The sequence below is a fragment of the Parasteatoda tepidariorum genome, chromosome 12 (assembly GCF_982258835.1).
Source record: "Parasteatoda tepidariorum strain Cologne lab strain chromosome 12, Ptep-v5.0, whole genome shotgun sequence".
Lineage (NCBI taxonomy): Eukaryota > Metazoa > Arthropoda > Arachnida > Araneae > Theridiidae > Parasteatoda > Parasteatoda tepidariorum.
In genome coordinates, this window is record NC_141766.1 from 17,372,226 (window position 1) to 17,399,921 (window position 27,696).

General features: G+C 28.7%; 1 protein-coding gene across 3 annotated transcripts in view; it reads right to left on the reverse strand.

Annotated features, from left to right (window-relative positions):
* Positions 1 to 27,696, reverse strand: part of p120ctn (adherens junction protein p120) — a 246,965-nt gene that overhangs the window by 123,482 nt on the left and 95,787 nt on the right. For all 3 annotated transcript variants that reach the window (XM_087155626.1, XM_087155627.1, XM_087155628.1), the window contains exon 4: positions 8,911 to 8,964. The gene's annotated coding sequence lies outside the window, so the exon portion shown is untranslated. The remainder of the gene's footprint in view (positions 1 to 8,910; positions 8,965 to 27,696) is intronic.

Consider the following 27,696-nt stretch of genomic DNA (forward strand, 5'->3'; position numbering starts at 1 on the left):
CTTTCAGAGATCATCAAAAAGAGATATCTAAATAAAAGTCACTCAAAAATATTTATTCCAGGCTTATTGCAAAGTGCCTGAAATAAATAAGGTTGACTGCAATAAGCCAGAAAAGTATCTGGTTTAAAAAATACTTAGAACTTTCTCTGATTAAGCGATTTAGGTCACACATTGTCAGCGTGCATCGAGTTTGAATCTCAGCGATGGCTGGTAGATACGAATTCCGCTCCCGGCTAGCACCGACCACAGTGTTGAAGTGAAAATATTCTCAGAGGTAGATGGATCATCCCCTTGCCATTAGGCTAACCGTGGGAAGTTTTCGTGGTTTTCTTCTCCATGTAACGCAAATGCGGGTTAGTTCCATCAAAAAGTCCTCCACGAACGCAAAATTTCTTCCAATGCTTGAACCAGGTGTTCCCCTGTATTCTGGATTGGGTTCAAAGTTACAAGGTCACGGAGTAGAACATTAGTATTCGTAAATCTAAAAAATTGGGTCGGCTGTTTAATAACGGTTATAAAACTGACGAGAAAAGCAGTTTTTCAAAAGCGAAAAAATACAACGATTTCCGTTCCACTGTGCAAGTTCCGGAAAGTATTTATTTAGAAGCAATACTGAAGAACAGTTTGATATAAAAATTTTACATTTAGAAATATTTGCCTCAATCTCTATTCCCACAAACCATTTATTTCTTAGGCAACTATGAGATAATAAACTAAAAGTTTTGACTTAAAAAAAATCCAAAATAGTGTATTTCAAAACTGGCCTGTTTCGATTATTCTTTCCGGGTATTTTACTTTTAACTTAAAATTTACTCTATTATTCAAATCTGAAAATAAAATCATTTTATTATTCAATTGAATTTTCAGTATTTTTATTTTACTAATACTTTTTATATTCATTGATTCATAACAATTCCATTACAAATGGAACGCAATTTTTTTAAAAATATGTTTATCCAAAGTATTTCAATGCAAAGGAATAAACTCGTTGATAGAATATTAAAATGCATATCTATTATATTTGTACGAATATGTGGATAAATAATGTATTTTAAACGAATCAAAGCTAGCGTTCCATGGCTTTTCTATTTTTTCTCTAAAAGAAAAAAAAAATAACCGGATTTATCTCACAAAAATAGAAAGGAAATAATTTATTGAGGAACAAAAGCGAAATGTTTCTTTCACGATTTTGTTTTCCTTACGGGAATGGCATCTACACAATAAACCAAAAGCTATTCTAACAGAATTGAAAGAAACTTTTTTAGAAGAGATTTTTTTCTCTTCCTCTTCCAGGAAAACATATTTATTTCATAGTGGTGGGCATCGTATACATATTTTGATGGTCGGGTTAAAATCAGCCTCAAGTAAAGGAACGTTATGATTTCTTTTTTTCTTTCTTTAAGCTAAAAGCTTTCAATACATCGTTTAAAATCGATACACATATAAAACATCCGATTACATTGGTGCACGGTTTTTAAAACTTGACAAATGCGATCAGGTTTGTCTTATGACAGAAAATCTGAGCCGTCTTTTTATATCTACAAACACACACAATGTACTAAAATCATATGTATATTCGTATATCATTCTATGGCTAAATTATTCGATACACTATAAGATGCCATGTTAAATCTTAATTATCAGTATATTCTATTTAGCTTTATTGTTTTTACGGGACTGAAACCGGTTTGCAGTTGTTTTCATTTGTGTAACAATCGGTTAAATTAGGCGATATATAATATAAATTTGACGACTAGATAAATTAGACGATATGTTATATAAATATAGAATATTTATTATATCTGGTATTATATTATTATATTGTAATAATCAGATCAAATTATTAGACGCACTGTAGTTTTTTAATAATTACATATTTTGCACGAGTTTATAAATGCAATACTTTTATATTTAAACATAAATGTAACGAGTCATTATAGAGGAGATTTTTTATATACTTCCTATTAGCATTTATTTTTTACGTATTTCATTACAATGTTAATCAATTAATACACAAACGTAAGCAAGTGCAAACCGGTTTCAGCCGCGTTAAAACAATAAGCTGTATATTATCACCTGCTAATAAAGTTTTTACATAGAATCTTATAGTGTGTCTTATAGTTTGAACAGGGTATATTATTACGATATGTTCTTTATGTATAGAAAATCGGATTTCTCAATATATAAATATTTTGAAGTCCTCAGCATATTGCACCAATGTGGTTCAGTCAGTCTACCTTTATGTCACTGGCAATGTAATAATTAATAACAGAAAATAGCACCAGTGGACGAAAAATTATAGCATCATTGGACAGAAATGAGGTAAAGATGTCAATTTAGATATTTTGTGAAATTACCTTGTGCACTAATTTCTAAAAATGAAATTTTCAAAAGTAGGACTTCCATGACGTATACAGTTGAACCTTCATTGTATTTTAAGCTGATGATTAAGTGTTTAATTTCTGGTTTTAGAGTAGTTGCATTTAAAGGATTGCTTCAGAGGGTGCTGTTGTTGTTGTTACTTTACGTCGCACTAGAGCTGCACAATGGGCTATTGGCGACGGTCTGGGAAACATCCCGGAGGATGATCCGAAGACATGCCATCACAATTTTGATCCTCTGCGGAAGGGATGGCACCCCCGCTTCGGTAGCCCGACGACCTGCGCGCGAAGTCGAGCACTTCACGGTAGCACAGTTTAACGAGGACCAATACCGCACACCCTCGGTCCCTACGCAGACTGATCCAAGTGGTCACCCACCCGCTCACTGACCGTAGCCAGTGATGCTTGACTTCGGTGATCTGCTGGGAACCGTGTCTTAACGATCAGTCCACTGCGGGACTTCATAGGGTGCAGAATTGTTTTTGGACCATGGCATTACGAATAATATCCTTATAGTTTTTGATCACGATTATATAAAATAAGACTCTGACTGTAATACAATGAATTTAAATTGTATTATTTATTATCATTTGTTTAAATTACTTAGATACCCTCATTACTATATTCTTATCTAAAATCGTGTATCATTGTATAGATTAATTAATTATTAATTTGATGGTTGGGTTAAAATTAACCTCAAGTAAAGGACCTTAATTATTCTTTTTTTTGTTTGTTTCTTGTTAAAAGATTTCAAATGATCGTTTTGAATCGGTACATTTAGAAAACATCCAATTTTACGACTGACAAACTCAATGCTCAATGAATTTTAAATGAATTTGGATGAATGGCTTTGAAAAGTCGTCATGATACAGGGATTGGACGAATTTCCACTTCTATGCTTGCGCTATGGAAACGATCTTTCTTTTAAAATAGGAATGCACAACCTGCGACTGTCACTGCGCGGCCCACGGAAGTTTCTGAATAATTTTTTTTTTGAAAATTAAAAAAATGATTGAAAAATTTGAATCGCACATTTGAGTCCTCACTTTTTAATGCGCTCGATTTGCATAGATTCTATCGTAAGTCTATGTTTGTCTATTGTTTCTTCAGCAGTTGTTGCTACGAAATTCAAAAACTGTTTTTTTTTTAATGTATTTCATTACGATATTACTATGCGCGAATTTTGAAATTGAGTAATCACTTCTTGACTCACTTTATTGTTTACAATTTTATCGTAAATCCAAGTAACGTTTCGATCGTTTTTTTGGGCATTTATAGCAACCAATTTCCATGTGGTTTTTAAAATCCCGAAACACGCATTTAATTTCTTACTTTAGCATTATTTATATCACACTATTAGCATTATTTAGCATTATTTATCACTTTCTGACGTGATTTATTTGTGCCGATTTCATCGGAAATCTAAATGCTTTTTTATTTTTTAATTTTTTAAAGGCTGTTATTGCTACGCTTTTCCCCGTGATTTTTTAACTCTCTTATTTTTACTACGATATTATTATTACACGTGAGTTTCAAATCCCCCATTTAAATAATCACTTTTTAGCGCGCTTTGTTTTGCCGATTTCATCATTATATTTGGCATCCTTGTAATAAATAGCTACATATTGCGAAAAAAAAAATTCTTTGACAGTTTTCTGAAATTTCGTTTCAGCGTAACTCACTCTAAATCTTTTAATTTGCAGACGGAAAACGTAACTCTAAATTACAACTGAAAAAACAACGTAACGTAACCTTTCAAGGTGACCTTTTCAAGCAGGGTGAAAAATGGATTCAGGATGATTTTTGTTTATTGCAAGTAACTGACCGATAAGAAAGAATAACCTGGCAACCCTTGTTGTACATATGTTGTTTTTTACATTCAGCACATGCTGATTGGAAAATTTCAGGTTTTCATCTGAAATATAATTTTTTTCGAAGGTATCAGGGATTAAATAATTTTATACTACGAGAGAATTTAGCGAAAACTTCATCGAGATTACAGAGTATCGTTTTCAAACCTGTGTTACGACGAAAAATGTACGATTTTTTATATAAATGTTACGAATATGTTTGTTAATAATAACCGGTTATCATTAATAATCAAAACGCTTTTTTAGTTAAATTATTTCAACTATGCACATTAATCACATTAAGTGGTTATTATTAACCCCGTTGCAGAATAGCAGCGACACGGCGACATTGTCGCAGAACGTTACAGAGTTCTTGCAGAAAGATTTTTCTTTTAAAAAGTTATATATATATATATATATATATATATATATATATATATATATATATATATATATATATATATATATATATATATATATAATAACAGGGCTACATCCTTGTCATCATTGTTGTATTCAGCTTGAATAAGTCAGTCGTAACCTATATACGTTCTCGAAAGATTTATTCAAAGGTAGGCTGGTGGTTATATCAGTTCACATCCACACTCCAGAAGGGAGGGGGTGTGGACAAAACTCCGGATGGTTCCGTCAGATCAGCCAGGGAACACATTATTCAGCAGGAGACATGCGAAAACCATCACTCCCGCATTAAATACTAATAGAAAATGAGTAAAAAGGCTCAGTCTTGTAACCTTACGCATTAAGGAAAATCATTTAATGCTTCCTAATATGGAAGTGAAAGAGGGACAAGATTCTAAAAATAACTCCTCCTTTGAAATATAAATCTAATTATAATTCAATGGTAGTTTTCAGCCTTGAATTCCCAAAATAGAATAATTCTACGCTTATTCTTTAACAAAGACATTTTATGAAAACGAAAGAGTATTAAGGCTTTTATTAATACAAAAGTATTTATAATTTTTGTATTACATCTATATATATATATATATATATATATATATACTTTTCTTTTCTACAGAAATTTACACGTAATATTTGAATCATGCACTCACGTAATCACCTTTTGACACGCTCAATTTACGCCGATAGTATCGTGAATCGATATAATGTTTCGATTGTATTTTCGGCAGTTATTGATATTGATTTTCACGGGGATTTTAAATATCCCGATAAATTTCAAACAATATGGAAAATTCGAATCGTGCATTCAAGTGTATTTACTTTTTAAGGCAAAAATTCTATTGAATTTTTGGCAGTTATTGCTATTGATTTCTCAATAGTTTTTAAATCCGATATTTTTTATACGATATTATTTATTACAACAACCAAATCTCGAAACGAAACACGCATTTGAGTAATCCGATTCGCGTGATTTCATCATCGATCATTTTTTCGGCAGTTACTACTACGGATTTCATGAATTTTAATTATTTTTTTATTGTGATGATTAATTTCAAAATGCAAAGAAGGAAATAAGTTGGGCTCCTCTCCCACGAAATGAGAGAATATCACCCATAATATTAGAATAAAAATTATTACATGCTCAATTAAAAAAAAATTATATAGTTTTATTTCGTAAACACGGCCCTTTTGTTATTTTAAATTAGCAACATATATGTTTGATATTATTAAAAGTATCGTGCAGAAAGGTATTAGTGCTAGAGAGTTTTGAAGCAGATAAGTTGAAAAAATTCAGCCACAGGGATTATTAAGTGTAATGAATCAGGCATAATTTACTGAAATTTCAACTCAAACGTAATTTTTAGTCAATGTGCTGTGGTAATAAATCTGCTTTAACGATATTCTTTTTTTAAATACCAGTGATTAAGATCTATTGGGGTACATTGATCGATTTCTTTTTTTTTTTTTTTTTACAATTCACAGGTCAAAAAGCCATCGTCTATCCATCATGACTTGCAGATAAAAACAACTGTTTTCTTAAAAGCTCATAATATACGCCAAACAATGACCGAAAATGTAACAATGGGTTTTTAAAACAAAAGGATGAACAATTCAGCATCATCCAGGAAATAACATTTTTATTCTATAGTGACTTGCAGCGATTATTTAAAATAGGGGAAGGAAAAAGGAAGAAATAATAAGGAAGTTTAATTTTCTCGTTAAGAGTGCATTATTTAAAATAATAAACCTTAAGAATAAAGTAAGCAAATACTTCTCTGAATAATAAGCAAAAAAGAAGTATTAAACAATTTTTCAAGTAATATTTACAGTCCCTCGCCAAATTATTAGACACACTATAAGATTCTATGCAAAATCTAAATTATCAGGTTATACTGCTATAAAACTTTATTATTTTTACGCGGCTGAAACCGGTTTGCACTTGCTTACGTTCGTGTATCAATTGGTTAAAATTTTAATGTAATGCGTTAAAAATAAATTCAAATAGAAAGCGTATAAAAAATCCCCAAAATAAAAAAACCCCCATTATATGTATGTTTAAATATAAAAGTATTGCATATAAACTCATGCAATTATTAAAACAGTAGGGGAGAGTGGGGTCAATTGTAGCATTTTTTACTTAACTATTTTTAACTAACAAAAAATCCAATATATTATTAGTATTAATTGACAGACGAATAAAGTAGACTAACCTCTACTAGAAAATAAATATATACCTTATTTTAAATGTTATTATATTAGTTATTAACAATTTTTGACAGTCGTGCAGTTGTTACAATTGTCCCCACTTACGGGGTCAATTGTAACAGTTCATAAATTCAACTAAAACATAGTCAATTATATATATTATCATAGTTGTGATATATTTTTTTTATTGATCAAAATAGTAGTGATATTTTAGGAGGAAAAATAGTGAAAATAATTATGAGCAGAGACCTAAAGGGTTAAACTTTTAACTTTAAGGGGTTAAAAATTTTAATTTATGCTGTGAAAGGGAACAAATAAAATAATGCACATGCAACATAATATGAATGATATAGGAAACTATTGGTGGTTCTTAAAGAGTTAAGTAATGGTTTGTAAACATAAGATTATTTATTTTCAGCTGTTACAATCGCCCCTTTACTTATTGTTACAAACGTCCCCATGACGCCATTTCAGCTTCATTTGTTAAAAACAATGCTAGTTAATTAACAAAACTAATTTTTTTTATTGAAATGTTAATTAAGGTGTTCACTTACATATTCGGTTAATAATTTTTATTTGTTTAAATAAAATTACTTTGTTACAATATAATATTCTAATACCAAAAAAAGTACTTACGTAGCGTGAAAATATCTTTTGTGATGCAACTCTTTCAAAAGTACATAAAAATGGTTGCCAGTTGGTGTGTACATGTAGATTTATTAAATACACCTTGTGCGCCACCTAGGAATCAAATCTAGAACCCGACACTCGAAATTTCTGCTCTGTTACAATCGTACCCTGTTACAATTGACCCCACTCTCCCCTACAGTGCGTCTAATAATTTGGTGTAATTATTATAATATATTAATATACCTGATATTATAAATATTCTATATTTATGAAATATATCGTTTAATTTGTTCAATGGTCGAATTTATAATATATATTGTCTAATTTAACCAATTGATACACGAATGTAAACAAGTGAAACCGGTTTCAGTTGCGTAAAAGCAATAAAGCTTTATAGTATCACTTGATAATTACAACTTTACATAGATTCTTGTGACAATAATAATTTGGTCGCGGACTGCATTAGAACTTAGTGACATTTTAGTGACATTTCTTGTCTGCAGGAATCTATGAAACTCAAGCGTTGGCACTATTAGCCTTTTAGTCGATGAGCTTTTTATTTTCGATTTAACTCAAAATACACTTTTAAAAATAGACATACCTTGATATGCGTATATAAGAAAATAAATACACTTAGAAATGCGCTTTTAAGATATTGGAAAAAGCCTGAAAAGCGGATTTAAGAAAATGGATAAGGACGGAATAATACGGAATTAAAATAAGGAACTTTATTTTTCTCGTTAAGAGCGTATTGTTTGAAATAATAAACTTTAAGAATAAAGGAAGCAAATATATGTCTGAATAATAAGCAAAAAAATAAGTATTAAACATTTTTTGAGCAGTATTTATTAGAATTGGGGGATTTAGTGACATTTTACTGAAATGATTAAATTAGGTTCATATGTTGTTCATCTTTGGTATGAAAAGTTTACTCTTGTCCGCAGGAATTCTATGAAACTCAGTTAAATTGTTTGCGTCAAAGATGAAATGCGTATTTTAAAAAATAAATATAGTTAAAAATATGTGTTTAAAACATTGGAAAAAACCATAAATGCGGATTTAAGAAAATGGATATAGCTTAAAAATTCATATTTAAGCAAATAGACAAAGCTCGAAATGCATATTTAAGAAAATGGTATATCTCAAAACTATTTGAGAAAATAGACTTAGCTCAAAATGCATGTTTAAGAAAATAAACAGGGTTTGAAATGCGTGTTTAAGAAAATGGATACAGCACAACAATTCAAATTTTCAAAACTATAACGCCACCACAATTGACCACTCACTACCAAAAGATGAAAAAATTCCTGCAATAGCAGTGTCTTCAATTTTATGAAAACTTGACCCACGGGAAAAAATTCGCTAGGTCTTGAACGATGTCTGAAATAAAAAGCTTAGTGACCTGTCAAAAGGTAACTTACTTAAAGTTGTCGTAGTCTGTTTGTAGTCAAATGCATTTGAATCCTTCTTCCTCTCTAAAAAAAAAACACGCATATTATAGTTTATCTTTATCATATAAGGTCTGAGAAATTAAGAACTTATCAAATTAAATGTATAGTATTTAAAAGTTCAATAACACTAAAATAAGATTTTCTAACGAGAAGTCTTAATTTTATCGAAAATGTCACTATTCAAATTCGTCAACGAAATAATATCAGTAACATCCCGATTTCACGGTAGTCTATTGGAAAAATGTTCAGCTATCAAGGGTTACACAAAGCGGTTTTCAAAGATAAAAGATAATGCACAAACAGCTTTTTTTAAATTTTTATGCAAAAATCCTTAAATGGTAAATTTGGTCTTTCGCTAACCAATTTAATTTTTAACGTACGATAAACAAAGAACAGCATTGTGAAGTCATGAAAAAAAAAGGAAATGATTTTCTCAAACAATCCAAAAGATAATAGTTTTGTTTTAGTAAAGCGTTAATCAATCATTCATTCAAGTGTTCATTCAAGGCTAAACGTGTTATGAAGGAATAGACGCTTGTTTTAAGACTTAAACTTTTGTAATATTTTTTTTTTTGCATTTTATTATTATGAAAAACTTGTGAATTGAATAATTTTCGAATGAATAGAAGAAGTGAACCGAAACATCTCAATCGTTTATTTTTTTCTTCTAATTTCGTAAAAACATTTATTTCTTTGAAATCAGAATAAATGCAGAAATTCAATGCACGGTTCAGAAAAACAATCATTAATCACAGTCAAAACCGGATCGTTGACCCAGAAGTTGCGAAGAATGGTTTTGTATATGATAAAATAAAACCATTTCGTTCAATAATTGAGCATAATTTCACCTTTAAATGTTAGAGAATTTTCTTATTTAAATTTATATCACAAAAATTTGTCTAAATTTTTAGCAAGTTGCTTTTGATTTGAAGTACTTTCATAATTTCTTGAAAATCGTAGATTAAGGAAGCGTCCAGCTGTGGACTGAGGGCTAAGACACGGTTCCCAGTAGCAGGGGTGATTGTGAGCCCAAGTCAAAATTCCGGAAAGTTTCTTTAGTTTAAAAAAAACAAAACAACAGTTTAAATTGAAAAATTAGAAAAACATTTAAACAAGATTTTTTTCCCTTTTTCTCAATGTTTCTTAGTTTACTTAAAATATATTTAAAATTTAACACATACCTATACCATTTACATATACCTATGATGACCTGGAGAAGTAATTAAAATTTACAAATATGTCTTTCTTTCTAGAGTTTATGATTATAACAACTATTTACTGATAAAAAATGAATATTAATCACGAATATAAGCTTATAAAGTATCTCTCTGACTCTCCCTTACAAACAAATAAAATAAACTGTGTTTTTAAGTTCCACCTTTGAAAATTTGATTTCCGGAAACTTCAGTGATCAATGATTTTTTGAAACGGCTGGACCTTTGATCTCCGGAAACTTCCGGATCACTGTTATCAAAAACTCAGGAAATCCGGATTTTTTCCGGAGCACAATCAGCCCTGCAGTAGTTGATCACCGAAGTCAAGCAGCACTGGCAGCGGTCAGTGTGCGGGTGGGTGATCACTTGGATCAGTCTGAGTAGGGACCGAGGGTGTGCTGTATTAGTCCTCGTTAAACTGTTTTACCGTAAAGTGTTAGACTTCGCGCGCAGGTTGTCGGGCTAACGAAAGGGGGTGCAATGGCAAGTCTTCGGATCATCCTCAGGGATGTTTTCCAGACAGTCGCCAATAGCCCATTGTGCAGCTCTAGTGAGACGGAAATGAGCTACAACAGCAAGATTAATGATACAAAAAAGAAACTTGCAATCGAAACAAATTTGTTTCCAGAGATTGTTTCTTTAAAAATTTCACCGAAATATAATCGAACAGGGCTATAGGAAAAAGATAAAATCAAATAACTTGATACAAAATAACAAGAGTGCGAATTTGAATGAAGTATTATGCTTAATATAATTTACCTGACCCCAACCAACAATGCGGTTTTTTCCGTTTTCTACTTTTTTCAAACCATGCGTGAAATAGAGGTCCCACTATTGCGTCGAAGAATATTTTCCAAAAAAGGAACTTCTTGAAGCGAAACTTAAGAAAACAGAGAGAAATCCAAAACCTTGCGATCTTTCAAGTTATTTGTGCCTGGTGCCACTTATTTTGATGGTTCGCGTTTATTTACGCAATTTCTAGTCGACAACGATTTTTATTTTGGTTTTGTTCAGTTTTTCAAGTGGTCGGACTTATTTCTATTTTTTATCTCCTGGTTTGTCAAACAGAATGAGAATGGAATGTATTGCTGAAAAAGAGAACTTTCTAGAGAAACATTATATATATAGAATATTGTAAATACACTATACTCTCGATATTTCGAACTTCGATGTCTCCGAAACCCTGTCATGTCAAAAAAATATGCTTTCCCTAAGCATTATATGTCCACCTAATGTTTATTTGAATTCCTCTGTCGAAAGGGGTTTCTAATCTGTAATATCGAATTTATTTCGAAATAGAAAATGAATGTATTTCGGAAAAATCGCAATGTAAGTTTATTGTAAACCAATTCTTTTCTATTTAATGCATAATTATTTTTGTCTTACTTTTAAAATTAAAATTATAATTGCTGCATTTAGACTTATAGTCAACTATCATTACATAGATATTTATTTGTAGTTATTCTTATATTTCATGACTCCATTTTTTAGAGTAATATTTTAGAATATATTTTTCTACTTCTTAGAACGAATTTAGTCCTGAACTTGCCATCTCGAAATATTTTTAGCGTCATTTTTTTTACTTCAACTAAATAAACTAAGTACTATAGAGATGAAAAAAATCCACAGTTTTTGAAAGGCTGGAGAAAAAAAAAACTAGAATTTTGGAGAATATTCGGAACTTTGAAAGTAAACAAAACTGTCCTATTTCTGATAAGAATTGCGAGATTAATGTATGTAATATAACAGCTGAAATCTAAAAGAGATTGTATTTAAGCAGCTTGATATATAGTATATTCTCGATAACTAGAAAACCTTGTTATTTCAAAAAAATATTTTTCCCCTTTGCTTTATATATCCACTTAATGTCAATTTGAATTTCTATGTCGAAAGGTTTCTTCTCAAAACCTCGCTATGTCAACTTTTTTTCAAAATAGAAAATGAATTTTTTAGGAAAAACCACAACGTAAGTTCATTGTAAACAAATTGCTTTCTATTTAATGCATAATTGTTCTTGCCTTACTTTTAAAAATAAAATCATCCTTGTCGTATTTAGACTTATAGTCAACTATCATTACATACATAGTTTTTAGTAGTTATTCTCAGGGGTAACTGTGAGCCCAAGTCAAAATTCCGGAAAATTTCTTGAGTTTAAAAAAAAGACAGTTTAAATTGAAAAAAATTTAAACAAGTTTTTTTTTCCTTTTTCTCAATATTTCTTAGTTTACTTAAAATATATTTAAAATTTTACACATACCTACGATGACCTAGAGAAGTAACTAAAATTTACAAATATGTCTTTCTTTCTTGAGTTTATGGTTATAACAACTATTTACTGATAAAAAATGACCTTTGAAAATTTGATTTCCGGAAACTTCTGTGATCAACGAATTTCTGAAACATCTGTACCTTCGATCTCCGGAAACTTCCGGATCACTGTTAGCGAAAATAATATTTTCGACTATATTTTTCTACTTTTTAGAACGAATTTAGTTCTAAACTTGCTATCTCGAAAATTTTTAGGGTCCCTTCAACTTTGAGAGTATACTGTATAACAAAAAAAAAAAAAAAAAAAAAAAAAACTGATGCTTTAAGTCAGTGTTTCCCAAAGTGTGATATGCGTACCCCCAGGGGTACGGGAACAGTTTAGCGGGGGTACGCGTTCTTATGCGAAATATCTTGCGACAAACGAAAATTTCAAAAAATTTTATATAAAAATAAAGCCAGCCATGAAAATTTATGATAACGTATTCTTCTATTGATTATTTTTTTTGCAGAGTTAACAGTTAATAATGAGTTGTATCAACAGCCAGTTGTGATTTGTAACTTTATAGCAATTTTTTTATAGTAAAAAATACATTCATTTTTTTTTATTAGTGGTACACAGCCGTACGAAAAATTTAGAAAGGGTACACAAAAGTCATAAGTTTGGGAAACACTGGTTTAAGTGATCGAAAATATTGTAATTTTGGTTGTATGTCTCCACAAATTGAAAAGTTTAAAAAAAGTGGCGTTCAAATTGTAAAGTATGGATGAAAAGACCATTTCTTTCAATTTGAGATAAACAACCCTAAAAAAGTGTTAAAACAAGTTTGTTATCCTAAAACTCGTGATTGAATACGTCCAAACTTTAACCCAACTGAAGACTTCTGTATGTTTTTTTATAACATTTTCCTTTCACCTTACGTTTTCGACCAGAACCGGAAATAATTTTCTGTCTTTTTGGTCACTAAGCCTGTTTCCGGAGGGATCTATTCATTTTCTATTTAATTCTTCTCATCCAAAACCAGAATAATTGCTTTCTATTTTTGTTCTATTTATTTGTTACTTTTAGTTATTCAAAGAATTTTATCGAAAAGTATGAAAACGACAAAATCATATTTCTATTTTCGTTTTTTGCGGACTATCAACAACTGCTTCGTAATTATACGAGGGTTGTAAATTAAATAGTGGCAACCTAACCTTTAAACTCACAGAAGGACGGGCATGCGCCAATTAGATATGGGAGCTGTGAGGTGGAGCTGTTGTCGATGTGTAGAGTGCAAAAAAAAGTCGATTAGCTTAGAAGGGTAGTTGTTGTGTGGCGTTAAAGTGAGGAGTTTCGTTTCCATCGCTCTAAAGCATGTTTTCAAAAGGTGATCAGCGGTCGTGGCTTACAATCGAGGTTGCCCGTGGCAAAAATGCAACAGAATGCTATCGAGGATTAGTGGAAGCCTTTGGAGCAAATGCTTTACCATATAGGACAGTAGCACGATGGATTCAAGCCTCTCGTCTTTTTTCGTCATTAAGCCTTTTCACAACATGCTTTAGAGCGATGGAAACGAAACTCCTCACTTTAACGCCACGCAACAACTACCCTTCTAAGCAAATCGACTGTTTTTTGCACTCTACACATCGACAACAGCGCCACCTCACCGCACCCATACCCTATTTACGCATGCACGCCCTTTTGTGAGTTTCAAGGTTAAGTTGCCACTATTTAATTTACAACCCTCGTAGCTTTGTTACAGCATCTTCTGGAAAAAAATGTGTTTCAAAAATGAAGTAAAATTTACATTATAAAGTCATATTTATTTGTCTTAATGAACTTTTAAATGCATAATTTCGGAACTTTCAAACAAATCTAATATAGTAATTAGTTTTTAAAAGCATGTTTTTAAATATATTTAAAATAAAATCAAAAATATTTAAAAATGAGCATGTCTCCAAAAAGGGTAATTTATCTAATCTTTAAATATTTTAAAAACTAATTATATAATTTTAAAAAAAATTAGCAAAACTAATCACATTTTTTATTTTTAATTTTAGAGAGATAACGAAATTTTAAAATTTTTCATAAAGAAAATATTAATTAACTTTTGTTTTAAAGAACACCATTCATTTTGATAAATCTGAGATATTAAAAACTATAATATTTGCTTTGATTCATTAAATTTTATTTTGGAATCTTAAGGCTTCTTTTGCAACATTCATTAGAGGAGTTTTCTTACATCTTTTTAACAAAAAATAATAAAAAGAAGTGTTTAAAAAATTAAAATTTTAAGTGAAATGCAATTATTAATATATTATGGCCTGATATTTTATAAACTTATTATACTTTCTTCGTGAAATCAAAAATTTTTGAGCTTTTCTTTCCCGAATATTCGCTGGATCTTCTGAACAGAAAGCATTAAAATAGAAAAAAAGATTTTTAAATATTGATCATTTCTTAAAATGAATTGCAATTATTATAATTATATATACGGCTAAGTATTTAATAAACTTATTAAATTTTCCTTACACAAAGTTAAAAAAAATATTTTTATTTTTAAAGAGAACATATAAATATAAGAATTTTCAATTGTATACGCAATAAATGGAATAAATTTTTTTAAAGCATAGAGGTGATTGTGAAGAATTCTAAAAACAGCAAAATTTATTTTGATAAATTTAATTTTATATCAGAAGTTTTGTGCTTATTTTATTAGTTTATCATATTCATTGAATGACAAATAGTAAAAAAAAAAGAGTCCTTCTAAAAATTCTTTAATTGAATCGCAATTATCATTATTATAAATAATAAAAATTAAGCCCTTTTCAATAACGTGTACAACGAAATAAATCTTATATATTTAAATAAGACTAAAATAAGAACTGTCCCTGAGTAATTTTAATTCTTTTAAAAATATTTAATAAATTTTCTTCTACTAAGCTCTCGATTTAATTTTCCTTAAATGCAAATATGCTAAGAATATCTCGCGAACTTTTATAAAAATAGTTGATATTACCAATAAAATGTCTCCAGCATAATATTATAGTTTAGTATATAGTTTAAATGAGATATATAATTATAAATGTGATATATAATACTGTAATATGTTGTAAATAAGTCAATCAGGTTGGAAATAACTATTATTTATTATATATTTTTCATATTTCCACAGCACAAACATCACAAACAAACGTAACAATCAGACTAAAAAAAAAAAAATAATATAAAAACTAATTCCGAGAGAGAAAATGTTCAAGGTAGTGTTTTCACTTCCAGTTCTCGGGTCGAACTCTTCTCTCCTCGCCAAATGGCAATACTCGCCAAGACAGGCGTGCACAGCTCTCACAATACTAATATGTTATTCATTCCAAAAATTATATATTGAAATGGCTTATTCTAATGTGAATGGAAATATATGAATAAATTAAAATAAAAATTGAATTGAAAAGGAATAAATCAAAAATATACGTATATAAGTTTTCAAGGACGTTAATATTTTGCCGAAGCAAATGAAAACTTGTCTAGACGTCTAGTTTTCAAAATTTCTGGGTCTTCGTTTTACTAAATCCTTTTCGTTGAAATTATCAATGGAATTTTTAAAGAGGGATTTTCTCATCCATTTCAAAGATGAAATACACTTAGATAAAATATTCATAAAAGTAATGAAATATTCATAAAAGTAATGAAATAATTCTCATTTACTGTTGAGATTATCGACAAAAAATACTTTGAAATTGAACTGCGAATGGTATTGCGAAGCATAATTCAATTAAGCTTTATTTGGTAAATAAAATAGTTTTCTAGAAAAACGCAGCAGTGAATAAATTTCTTTTATAAAAAGTTTTAATTTATTAAAGAAAGAAAAAAGTCTAAAATCATTTTAATTATGATTATATTCTTACACATCTCTTTCGTTTTGAAGTAATGCTTCGATAACAGGAGACCTTTAGCATCTTTGGTATTTTAGAAAAAATATTATTTTCCTTTAGAAACACTCTAAAATGCTAATTCAAAAGGTTAATTAGGAAGAAAGATCTCTAAAATAAAATTACATTTTCGAGAAATTTACTATGCCCGGCCAAAACATTTGAATGTCCCAAGACTCCCAGTAGTAAATGGTGACAGGTGCACATTAAATCTGTCGGATCACTAAGTCCTCTATATTCCCATAACAAATCATACCTCTGAGGGGTACTGATCCAGGAGTTTCTTTGTCTTCTGGATTGGTTCAAAATTACAAGGCTACGGAGTTGAACATTGGTAGTCGTAAATCCAAAATTGGGTCAATTTAATACAAAGACAAACAAAATAATTACATTTTCTTTGTAAATTTTCATAGTTGCAATTTTTAAGATGTTTAAATTTTTTTGAACTGAAAATTTAAAATTTTCAAAAGCAAACATAACTAATTCGAATACTATTAAAATGCATAATTTTGTACAAACATTTATTTTAAAATTTATACATTTAAACTAATGCAATAACAGAGTTTCAAAAATTTAAATTGGCACTTATATAAGTATTTTTTCAAACCAAGTAAAGTAAAAATGAAAAACTATAGAGCCTTTTCAAAGTATTAAATGCGATTAGTTTTAAAATGGAAACCCCTTTCACAATTCATACCATTTCAAAAACATAAAACCCAAATTACGCAAAGAGCTTTAATTTTAAAATGAAAAAACTTGTATAAGAATTTACAATAAAACCTACATAAGAAAAACTAAGTTAACTACATCGTCTTTAAAGTTTGGAAATGAATATTTATAAAAATAACGATTTCAAAAAGAATTACCAATATATTTTTATTTTCTTGAAAAATAATCACTTAATGTCCCGAAACACAGAAAGGAATTTTTATTGATTTTTTTTATCTTTAATAACACTCCCATTTAAACTAAGAAATAAACTGAATTTCATCTTGAAATACCTCCGAATTGCCTCATAATAAAACATTGCCTCAGTTTCGGTATTTGATTGGCAATTTGCCCTAACACAAAGTGAAACTTTTGCAGACTGTCAAAATGAGTTTCTACAGCAATGAGTAATCTTTCGAAAACAGGCTGGTAATTTATTACTCATATTCAATATATAGTCTACATATTTCGCTAGAAACTATTATATGGGGAATAGTAGAAACCAATATAAACAAATTAACTAAGTAAATGGGCATTAAGTTCATTATTATTTTAACAAATTTAGACACCCTTGTGGCTTTAATTATTATAACTACTAGTTATTAAGTAATGTAAAGTATTTTTTATTGTGAAATTATGTATCGAAATTATACTATTTTGTTCAATTTTGCCTATCTTTTATAAAAATTCGAAAATTTTGCTTTTTTAAATATTTTATATAATCTAAATTTTGAAACTAAAATAGGATTGGATATTTAAACTGAATTTCGTTTTGCATAGTTAAGAAAAATAAAATCAAAATATTGGAGAACCTCAGATAATTAAAATTTTGAAGGAAGAAATGTTTTGTACAGTTAGCAAATACTTTTGTGCAGTTGGCACAAACTGAATGAAAATTTTAAATATTTAATGTAATCACATTTTGGAATTATTTACATTGAATCTAAATTTAATTCGCTTATACAGTTAAAAAAAATCAAATCAAAAGTTTTCAGCATTTTATGTAATCAAAATTTCGAAATTTTTTGTTTAATAATTGAATGACCTTAACTTTATGTTTGTGCAAATTAGCAAGCACTTCAATTATAGAACCGTGAAGAACTGAAAATTAATTGAACTCCAAATTTTCAACACTTAACAACCAACGATTAACTTGATTAAATACTTCGTTGGTATCAAAAATATGCAGATAAGTCGACATGTTTCAAGCGACCAAAAATAGAGGCTCATTTGCAAGACTTTGTCAGGCGTGAATGAAAAGAAACGAAAGTTATTTGAAATATAAAACGTAAAGTTGCGAACGGAAAATAGAAAATAAAGGTGAAAGACAAAACTACGAAAACCGCAATAGCAGAGAGTGAAACAAAAAATAAATAAATAAAAAAAGATGAAAAATATGAATGCGAAATACGAAAGAGAAAAACCACTGTTCGAGAAGGCCAAATCAGAGTAAAATGCATTTCCACGATTTATGAAGAGGTAGTGAGGAACTAATACCGTTAACAAGCAATCATATGAATGACATAAGATTCCAGGACATCAAGCTGAGCTGATGTGATTGGAATGGAAATAATTTTGGCATTGTCGAAATTGATCTTATGCCCAAGATTCCAATAATGAGGATACAATTGATGATCTCTCGTATTTTTTATAACGGACATACCTATAATGTTTCTTGAGTTTAAATTTCAAAGTTGACTCAAACGCGCTTCTTCTAATCCTTACAGAGAACTTTTTACTTAATCTTTTTTTCTTCCGTCTGCTAAAAAAATTACTACTATCCTGTCTCGTTTCGGTTTTAAGTGCCCGTTTGATTTTAACAGTCCTGCTTACAAATTGAAAATCTCTTAAAGATCTAATTAGTTTCGATAATCGATGGGGCATGTATCACATTTCTTGTCAATGCCACCTTGACTGTATCAGACAAACTAAACGCGCTTTAAAATTTAAACTTAGGAACACGAAGGATATGTCCGTTAACAAGAATATGAGAAATCATCAATTGCTCCACATTGTTGGAATCTTGGGCATAAATTTAATTTCAACAATGAAAATTATTTCCCCTCCTGTCATATCAGCTCATCTTGATGCCCTGGAATCTTGTTTTATTCATATGAATGTTGAATGCCTTCTAAACGTTCGCGTTGAAATACATTTTACCAAAGGGTGACCCCTGTCGGACACTGTGGTTTTTCCTGCTCTGTTTTTCATCTTTTTTCATCCTCTGCTACAGTGTTTTTTCTAGTTTTATTTCTCATTTTTATTTTCCCATTTTTTGTTGGCAACTTAACGTTTTATTTTTCAAATCACTTTTGTTTCTTCTCATTCACGTTTGTCAAGTTTTTTCAAAATAGGCCGTTTTTTTTAAGTGCTTGTAACATGTTAACTGTTATTAGCAATTTGTATATTTTTGAAGCGAATGAAGTGAATAAACTAGTGAAAGTCCTTCACGAAAGCACATTTCTCACAATACTTGATCAGGAGTTCCCTTGTCTTCTGTCTAGTCGTAAACCCAAAATTAACTGTTCTAAGATGGTTTTAATATAAAATAAAAAAATTAATTAGTGAAGTGAATTAAGAAGTTTATTAAAAAAAATTATTATTATTTTTTTTTTTTTTTTTTTTTGTAGTTTGCTCAAAATGATACTGCGTGAAGTCAACTATGATTTTTAAGCGAAAAGAAACAAAAAAAAATAATCTTAAGATGCATACAAATAATCTTTTTCATAATAAAATCTTTATATTATTTAGTGGTTTAGAATCTTTTTTGATAACGTTTCTAGAAGAAAATTTCAAAAAATGAAGGTTTTGCGAAGCAAATCTGTAAATTTAATTGATAAAATGTTTAATTTCTATAAAATACTTCGATGGTCCGTGATCACCATATAAAAGCTAAAGTTAATTAAAAATGTATACACCTAAGGTGATGGAAGCTAATATTTCCTTGAATAAATAAGCCCAACAGCTATTAAAATATGACAATGATTATTCAGAAAAACGGGAATAAAAAAATCAAACCCTGTTTGTAAAAAAATTGATGGTGTTTATAATAATCGCTTTCCACCTACTCTAATTGCTTTTCGGGAATTGTGCATTTTTTGACATCTTTTCTTCTCTGAAAGAAATTACATGATTAAATTTTTAATCCTCAATAATGATTCTCAGTTATAAAAAAATATTAATTTTATTACAATTCCTCGAAAAAATATTCATTTGCGATCTCCATGCTGTATATTTTTTTTTTTTGACTTCATTACTTTCAAGGATTTAAAAAGTATATACTAAGTGCGGTGAATACGGTTTACCTAATTCTTAATTTGTTTACTATACCCCTATTCCAGAAAGCGAGCTACTATATTTTCTTTAATGAAAGTTTAAAATTGGAGAAATAAGATGAGAACAAATGTAGCTCCTTATTTAAATGGACAGTCCAAATTAAAAAAAAAAAAATTTTTAAACTCCTCAAAATGTAAACAGAGACATTAAGCCTGGGTAAAATTCTTGGAATGAATTACATTTTATTCAAGAATAAATCGGGCCAGCAAACTAAAATTTCCACTTCAGGCATATTTTATTTATTGAAAGAGAATTCCGACTTTATTTATGGGGATTGATAAATAATTCCGTTTTGAAAACTTTTGAAATTTTGAGAGAAAATTTTCAATAGAGAATAACGTTTTTAAGCTTACGTTTTGGGGAAAGTAATGACAAGAAAAGGGCTGTGATTGATCCAGGGCAACCATTTTTGGCAAGTTGCCAAATGCCTAACTTGCCGCTAATAAAACAACCTATTTAAAGGTTAGACGATCTTTGTTTCATCAAATATTCCCCTATGGATTTTCCTATTCTAATAGGGAACAAAATGCGAAAAATGTGAAATATTTAAAATAATATTTTCAAAAGATGAACCCGCAGTGTTGGTTAAGTCTCGACGGTTTCACAAATTTTCATACTCAGTGATGAAAGAAAGGAAGAATTGTCTGGCCTTTCTATAGAACGATAATATTCCATTGTTTCGTTAAAATATCATTAAAACAACAATAAATCACAAGCTAAAAATTGCTATCGTTATTAAAATTTAAATTTACGCTAGTGCTTCTAAAATAAAAATTTTTAGTTACCAAAACGTTTTTACGAACGAAACGCACATTTCTTAGTTAAATCCCGAAAGGTTTCGGTGCTGAAATTAAGATTTAAGTAAAATGAATCATAAAGGTGATTCGAATCGAAGGAAAAAGTTCGCTTAAGCGATTCAAATAAAAATCGAATGAACTGACTCGCAATAAAATTCAGAAAAAAAGAATATAGATTCGAGTTAATTACATCAAAATAAATGGATACATTTATTTTTGAAACAAAGATTCGTATCATTGAATTACTATCGATAAATTTATAACATTGATACAAGCAAATTATTAAAAATTGATTGAATACCATCAGTGCCAAAATGAATCAATGTATTTTCATATATTAATTCCAGCTCATTTGAATTCATTCATTAGAATCAAAAGGTAAAAGCAGTTTTCAAAAACTTACAAAGAAATGTATTCGAAATAGCTGGTTCGAATCAACGGAACGCTTACAATTGATTTGAATAAGTCTATGGAATCATCTGATTGCAAATGGAATTATTCGATTTGAATCAGTATCAAAATGTGCTTATCAACTCTTGCTTTCTTTATTTTCATTTTAATAAGCAGATTAGAAAAAACTGATTCAAATTCTTGTTAAAATAGTTCAAAGGTTTTTTCGAATCATCAATTGATCCTAAACATATGTTTAGAATCAATTGGTTTACATCGTAATAATTTCATTTAGATGATTCATATTATAATTTTAAATCAACTGATTCATATCATTTATGTTTTGAATGAACTGAATCATATTATTGATTTGAATTAACTTATTACGAATACATATTTTTAATTCAAACCAACGAATTCATATTATTAATTCGATTTATTTGATTCATATAATTGATTTGAATCAACGGATTCATCTCACTGATTTAAATTAATTGGATCATATCATCAACTCGAATCAATGAATCAATATTATTAATTTGAATCGACGGATTCGTATAAATTATAAGCAATGGACTAATATCATTGATTCAAATCAACTATTTCATATCATCGATTTAAATTAATTGATTCATACCATTGATTCGAATTACCTTATTCCTACTTTCGGTTCAAACCAACGAATTATATTTATTCAATTTATTTGATTCATATAATTGATTTGAATCAACAGATTCATCTCATTGACTTTAATTAATTGAATCATATCATCAATGGATCAATATTATTCATTCGAATCAACGGATTCATACAGATTATAAGCAACGGACTAATATCATTGATTCAAATCAACTATTTCAAACTATCGATTTAAATTAACTGATTCATACCATTGATTCGAATATATTGATCCTGTTTTGGATACTTCGAAAAACTACTTTCAAGTCTCTTTCGAAAATAGAAAAGCCACATAACAACCGAACTCTGATACAAGTAGCCATTGTCAAAAGGAAAAAATATTAAAAATAATTTATGTCTAAATATAATTTTCTGCGAACATATAAAGAATTTTTAGAACCGTATCTAAAAATGGTTTGTTTGTGAGCCATTTATGGCCTAAAATTACTCAATTTCGAAGAATGAATCATAAAATTAATCAATGTCTTATGAGCCCCCGAATCCTCTTAAAGAAAATGATAAGAATGCATTATACGTTCTTAGGAGTTAAACTTTGGACATGAATATGCTCTTTTCTTAGAAATTTTATTAGTCGCAGTACGTATCGAGCATTAGGATGAAAATAAATTTTTCGTTTTCAAGTCATATTCGGAAGCAATTTCTCACAATGTCGATAAAAAAGTGTTAAGATTGTTTAATTTTTTCATTAGTTAATGTATTGAATACAGTCATAAGAATACATTTTTTCTTTCTTTGAGTCTGACATCAATTCATATTTTAATAGTTTATCATTTTATATTGAGTTTAAAAAATTTCAAAATTCCTTCAAATTTCCGTACAACTTAAACTATTGAGGAGCAGAAAAAATAATAGATAACTTTCGAAAAAAAAAACGGTAAAATGACGTGAATCTATAATGGAATTAAACGCGTCAAAAAATGATAACTCAAATTCAAAATTCTCATGTAGTAATAACATGGTATTAAGAACAGGGATGCCAAATTTCTACGAAGAAAATTTCTTCTAGTGGTAGCAAATTTTATATTTTAATGCGAAAATCTTTGTTTAATAAAGTTGATTTAAAATTACTGTTCACAAAACTACATGTGAGTGATTAAAAAAATTTAAATAAAAAGTCACTTTGCTTCAATTTTCTCATGGTGAAATTTTTATAATGTTGGCAAAATTAACCAAAAAACTAAACGCTTTTGTTTTTGATTGTCTACTACTCTGCAAAATATTTTTGTAAATCGGTGATGGTTGGCAGGCCTGTGAAAAGGACCGTAGCTAAATGAAATCAACTATGTAAATCAATTGATTCTAAACATTTGTTTAGGATCAATTGATGATTCGAAAAAACCTTTGAACTATTTTAACAAGAATTTGAATCAGTTTTTCTAATCTGCTTATTAAAATGAAAATAAAGAAAATAAGAGTTGATTAGAATTCATGAACATATTTTGATACTGATTCAAATCGAATAATTTCATTTGCAATCAAGTGATTCAATAGACTTATTCAAATCAATTGTAAGCGTTCCGTTGATTCGAACCAGCTATTTCGAATGCATTTCTTTGTAAGTTTTTGAAAACTTCTTTTACCTAATGAATGAATTTTTTAATTAACTTTCTAAAATCTATCAACAAACAACGCGAAATTACGATAGAACCGTTACTAATCGAAAGCGTTAAAAAGTGTTACCACAAATTCGAAGTTTGTGATTCATTATAACACCGTAATAAAAATATCGCGATATGCTGTAGACCTCTTTCGTCTCCTAACTGGTCACGCCTGGGAGAACACTTGCATCGCTTACGTATATATGACCATCCTGATTGTCGACTATGTGATTCTAAAGAACCTATGAACCGAAAACAACTCCATCGCTGTAGGTCACTCCGCGACTGCTAAATATTGGCGTGCGAGAAAGTTTCTGGGGTCTTTCTTTTACTTCTTGTGATTCCTTCTGATGTTGATTGTTCTTCTTTCTTGTATTTCATTATTTTCCCCGTCAATAGAAATAAGAAAAAAATAAAAATATCGAAATTTGGAAAACTAGTGAAAACGACTAAAAATGATATATATCTTCAAAGAACGACGAGAAATGAAGCATCCTCAAACGACGAGAAATTATGTTGGAATCGTCACGAATGGATAAAAGTGATAACTAAAATTCGCATGCCGTAACTTCCGATCGACAAATATTCAGAGTATGTGATGTCATACTCCCGTTCGTTACACGGCTTGACCAGAAGTTGAATAGCAGGAGCAAAGGTATTTTAAAAGTTAGGCGCCAAAAATGAAGGCTGAGTGTAACTTTCCAGACGCCAAATTTAAATTTTCAGAAGCGAATAACGGCGCTTATTTTGAACTCTAAGAAATCATGATAATCGTTAAATAATTATTTTATTTGTATTATATCAACTTACGCTTATACTAAATTTCAGTAAAATCTGTTTGGTAGTACTGTAGATAATTGATAAAATTCAAAAATTCTCTTAACTCCATGTAGAACTCCTTTCGTTTTTTGTTTAATTACAGGACCACTGACTGGATATAATCAACCAAATTTGAAAACTCTCATAAATAAGACCGGTGTAATTTCTAAAGATAGTTGTGTGATATGTATTAAAATAACTAAAAAAGCTATACATATAGAACACAATGAAAAAAAAACATTTATTAAGTTGAGATGGCGAATTTTCTGAGATATTTCTCACGAGATAATTAATCAAATCGAAAAATTCTCATAATTAAACAACCATGTAAAACTCTACTAACCCTTTCCTTTTTTCTTTAATCACAGGACTACTAACTTGATATAATCAACAAAATTCGAAAAATCTCTTAAATTTGAAGACCGGCGTAGTTTCGAAAGATAGTTATGCGGTCCGTATTAAAATAACTAAAAAAAAGCTATAAATATAGAACACAATAAAAATAGAACATTTATTAAGCTGAGATGGCGAATTTTCTGAGATATCTCTTACGAGATATTTCAGCATGCAATAAGATAGCATAAATGGAATCGATGAAATCCTTAAAACGTTTCAATTATTTTTCTTACCAATAAGTCTTGTATTCTATTACATATTTGCACAGCGTTTCATTTCCTGCTACAAATAAAAGTGTTTTTTCAGGTTATGCTTTCTTTTTTTGAAAACCTTCACCAATAACTGAATGGGATTTTTATCCCTCAAAAATCAGCTTTTAATTGGCAGTCTTTCATTAAAAAAAATAATGTATTTTTATTAAAATTTACTAGAGTATTTACTTTAATTCTGGCATAAGGAAATAGCAAAAATATTTTTATATATTTTTGAAAAACTTTTCAATAATATCACTAATAACGTAATTTTATCTCCGAAAAAAAAAGAAACTTTACTGGATACGGAAAGTTATTTGAAAATATTTTATACTTTTATAACAGTAGTAGATTTTTAAAAAAAATTGAATTAGCATGGCATTTTATTAAAATCTAATCAGTGCATCTACTATTCTGATTAAAAAAAATGTAAAAATATTCATTCTTAAATTTGTTTCACTAATACAATTAAATCATTAATAGAAGAATGAAATTTTCAATCTTGAAATAGTCAACTAACATTAGTTAACATAGAAAGTTTTTTTTGTTAATATTTATTCAAGTTTTTTTTAACAGCAGATTTTTGTTTAAAATTAAATTAGAATGGTGTTAGATCAGGGTTGAAAAAAAACTCGTTTTTTTTCTTTTTCAAAAAAACATTTTTTTTTTAGCTTAAACCAGATTATTATTATTTATTCTTTTTTGTTTGTTTAAAATTAAAGGTTAATAGCATGCTCAGCCCCAAATTAAAAAGTATTTCACAGAAATCTTTTTAAATATTGATTAATATATATATATATATAATAACTCCACTTAATAAACTCTATTTAATAAGCAAATAAACATTTAATATCTAAATGTTTTTTTAGTTGTGCATGTATGTAGTAAATGTTGATTATCCTCCTTGAATGTTAGTTGTCAGTATATAAAAAAAAATTTGGTATATCAGAATTATTTACATTATTGTCTTTATTTCGCAGTATAAAATTTGTAGTATTAATATTAATTAACTATTCTAAAATAAACATTTGTTTTTACTCATTGAATCAATACAAATTTTAACATAATGAGAGTAGCATATTCAAGGAAATATATTTTTTCAATTGAAAGATAATTAAAATTCATAGAATGATGAAAAAAACTGAACAAGAAAAATAGATTGCATAAATATAAACACATAAAAAATTAAAGTATGCTTAAGTAGTAACGGTTTGAAAAATAAAGAATCAATTACTTTTTTATAATTTATTTTAATATGATGGAGTTTTGAATTTAACAGTATTCTTATTGATACAGCATTAAATAAGTAAGAAAAAATACTTTAAAATATTTTTAGTGACATTAATAATCTTTCTTTTGCAGTTTTGTTTTAAATAGAACATGAAAAATGTAATTTGGAAATCACAATAATGAATATATACTGCATCTATGCAACAAAAATTTATTTACACTGGTGTCAGAAAATAATTCTAAAATTAAACTAAAAAAAATAAAATTTAGATAATACCACATTCCCATTTAAATACTTTTTATTGTATAGTAAACATAATGTAGATAAAATTAAACTTTGAGAAACTTGAACTCCGGATGAAATGCCAACTCTGTTTAACATAGATATTTTTGTGGAATGTCACATGCGCGTGAACATTTAAAAATTGCAGATTTATGTTAATTTGAAATAATATAGATTCCCATTAGAAATTAAACCCAAAATCATTAAAAAAAGTAAGAAAACTACATATTTATTCATTTTGTTAGTATCAAACTGAAAGAATTTATATAAATATAGAAAATTTAATTATATAAAATAATTTTAAAAAAAAAACCGCTTAGTTGAAACCGTGGTTTAAGCCATGGTTTAAACCAGTCAACCCTCTTTAAAATCTACAAGCACATTTATTATCTGCTATAAAGAAATAGCAAAAATGTTTTATAAAGTCTTGAAAACGTTCACTAATAAAATACCACTACCAAGCAGAAAATAGAAATTTTAGCCCCGAAAAATCAACAAACATTTATGATTTTTTAAAAATTAAAATAATTAATTTTTAATTATAGGATAAATTACCTTATATTTAATAAAAATTGGATTTAAAATATTCATTCAGATTTTTGTAAATGTATATTTTTCCAATATTTTTAATAAATTAAGTTACCTTTCTTTCCTCACGGCAAGCCACTGGATTTGTTGTACGGTAGAAATAATTTTTAACTTAGAATATTCTATTCAAAATAAAACTTTAAATCTGCAAGAAAAAAAATTAATAAAAACCGACTTGCGGAAAGGTTAAAATTTTTTGAGCTAGGAATCAAAAACAAATCCCTATTTTTACACCTCGGATAATCCATATATTTGTCATACGGAACGAAA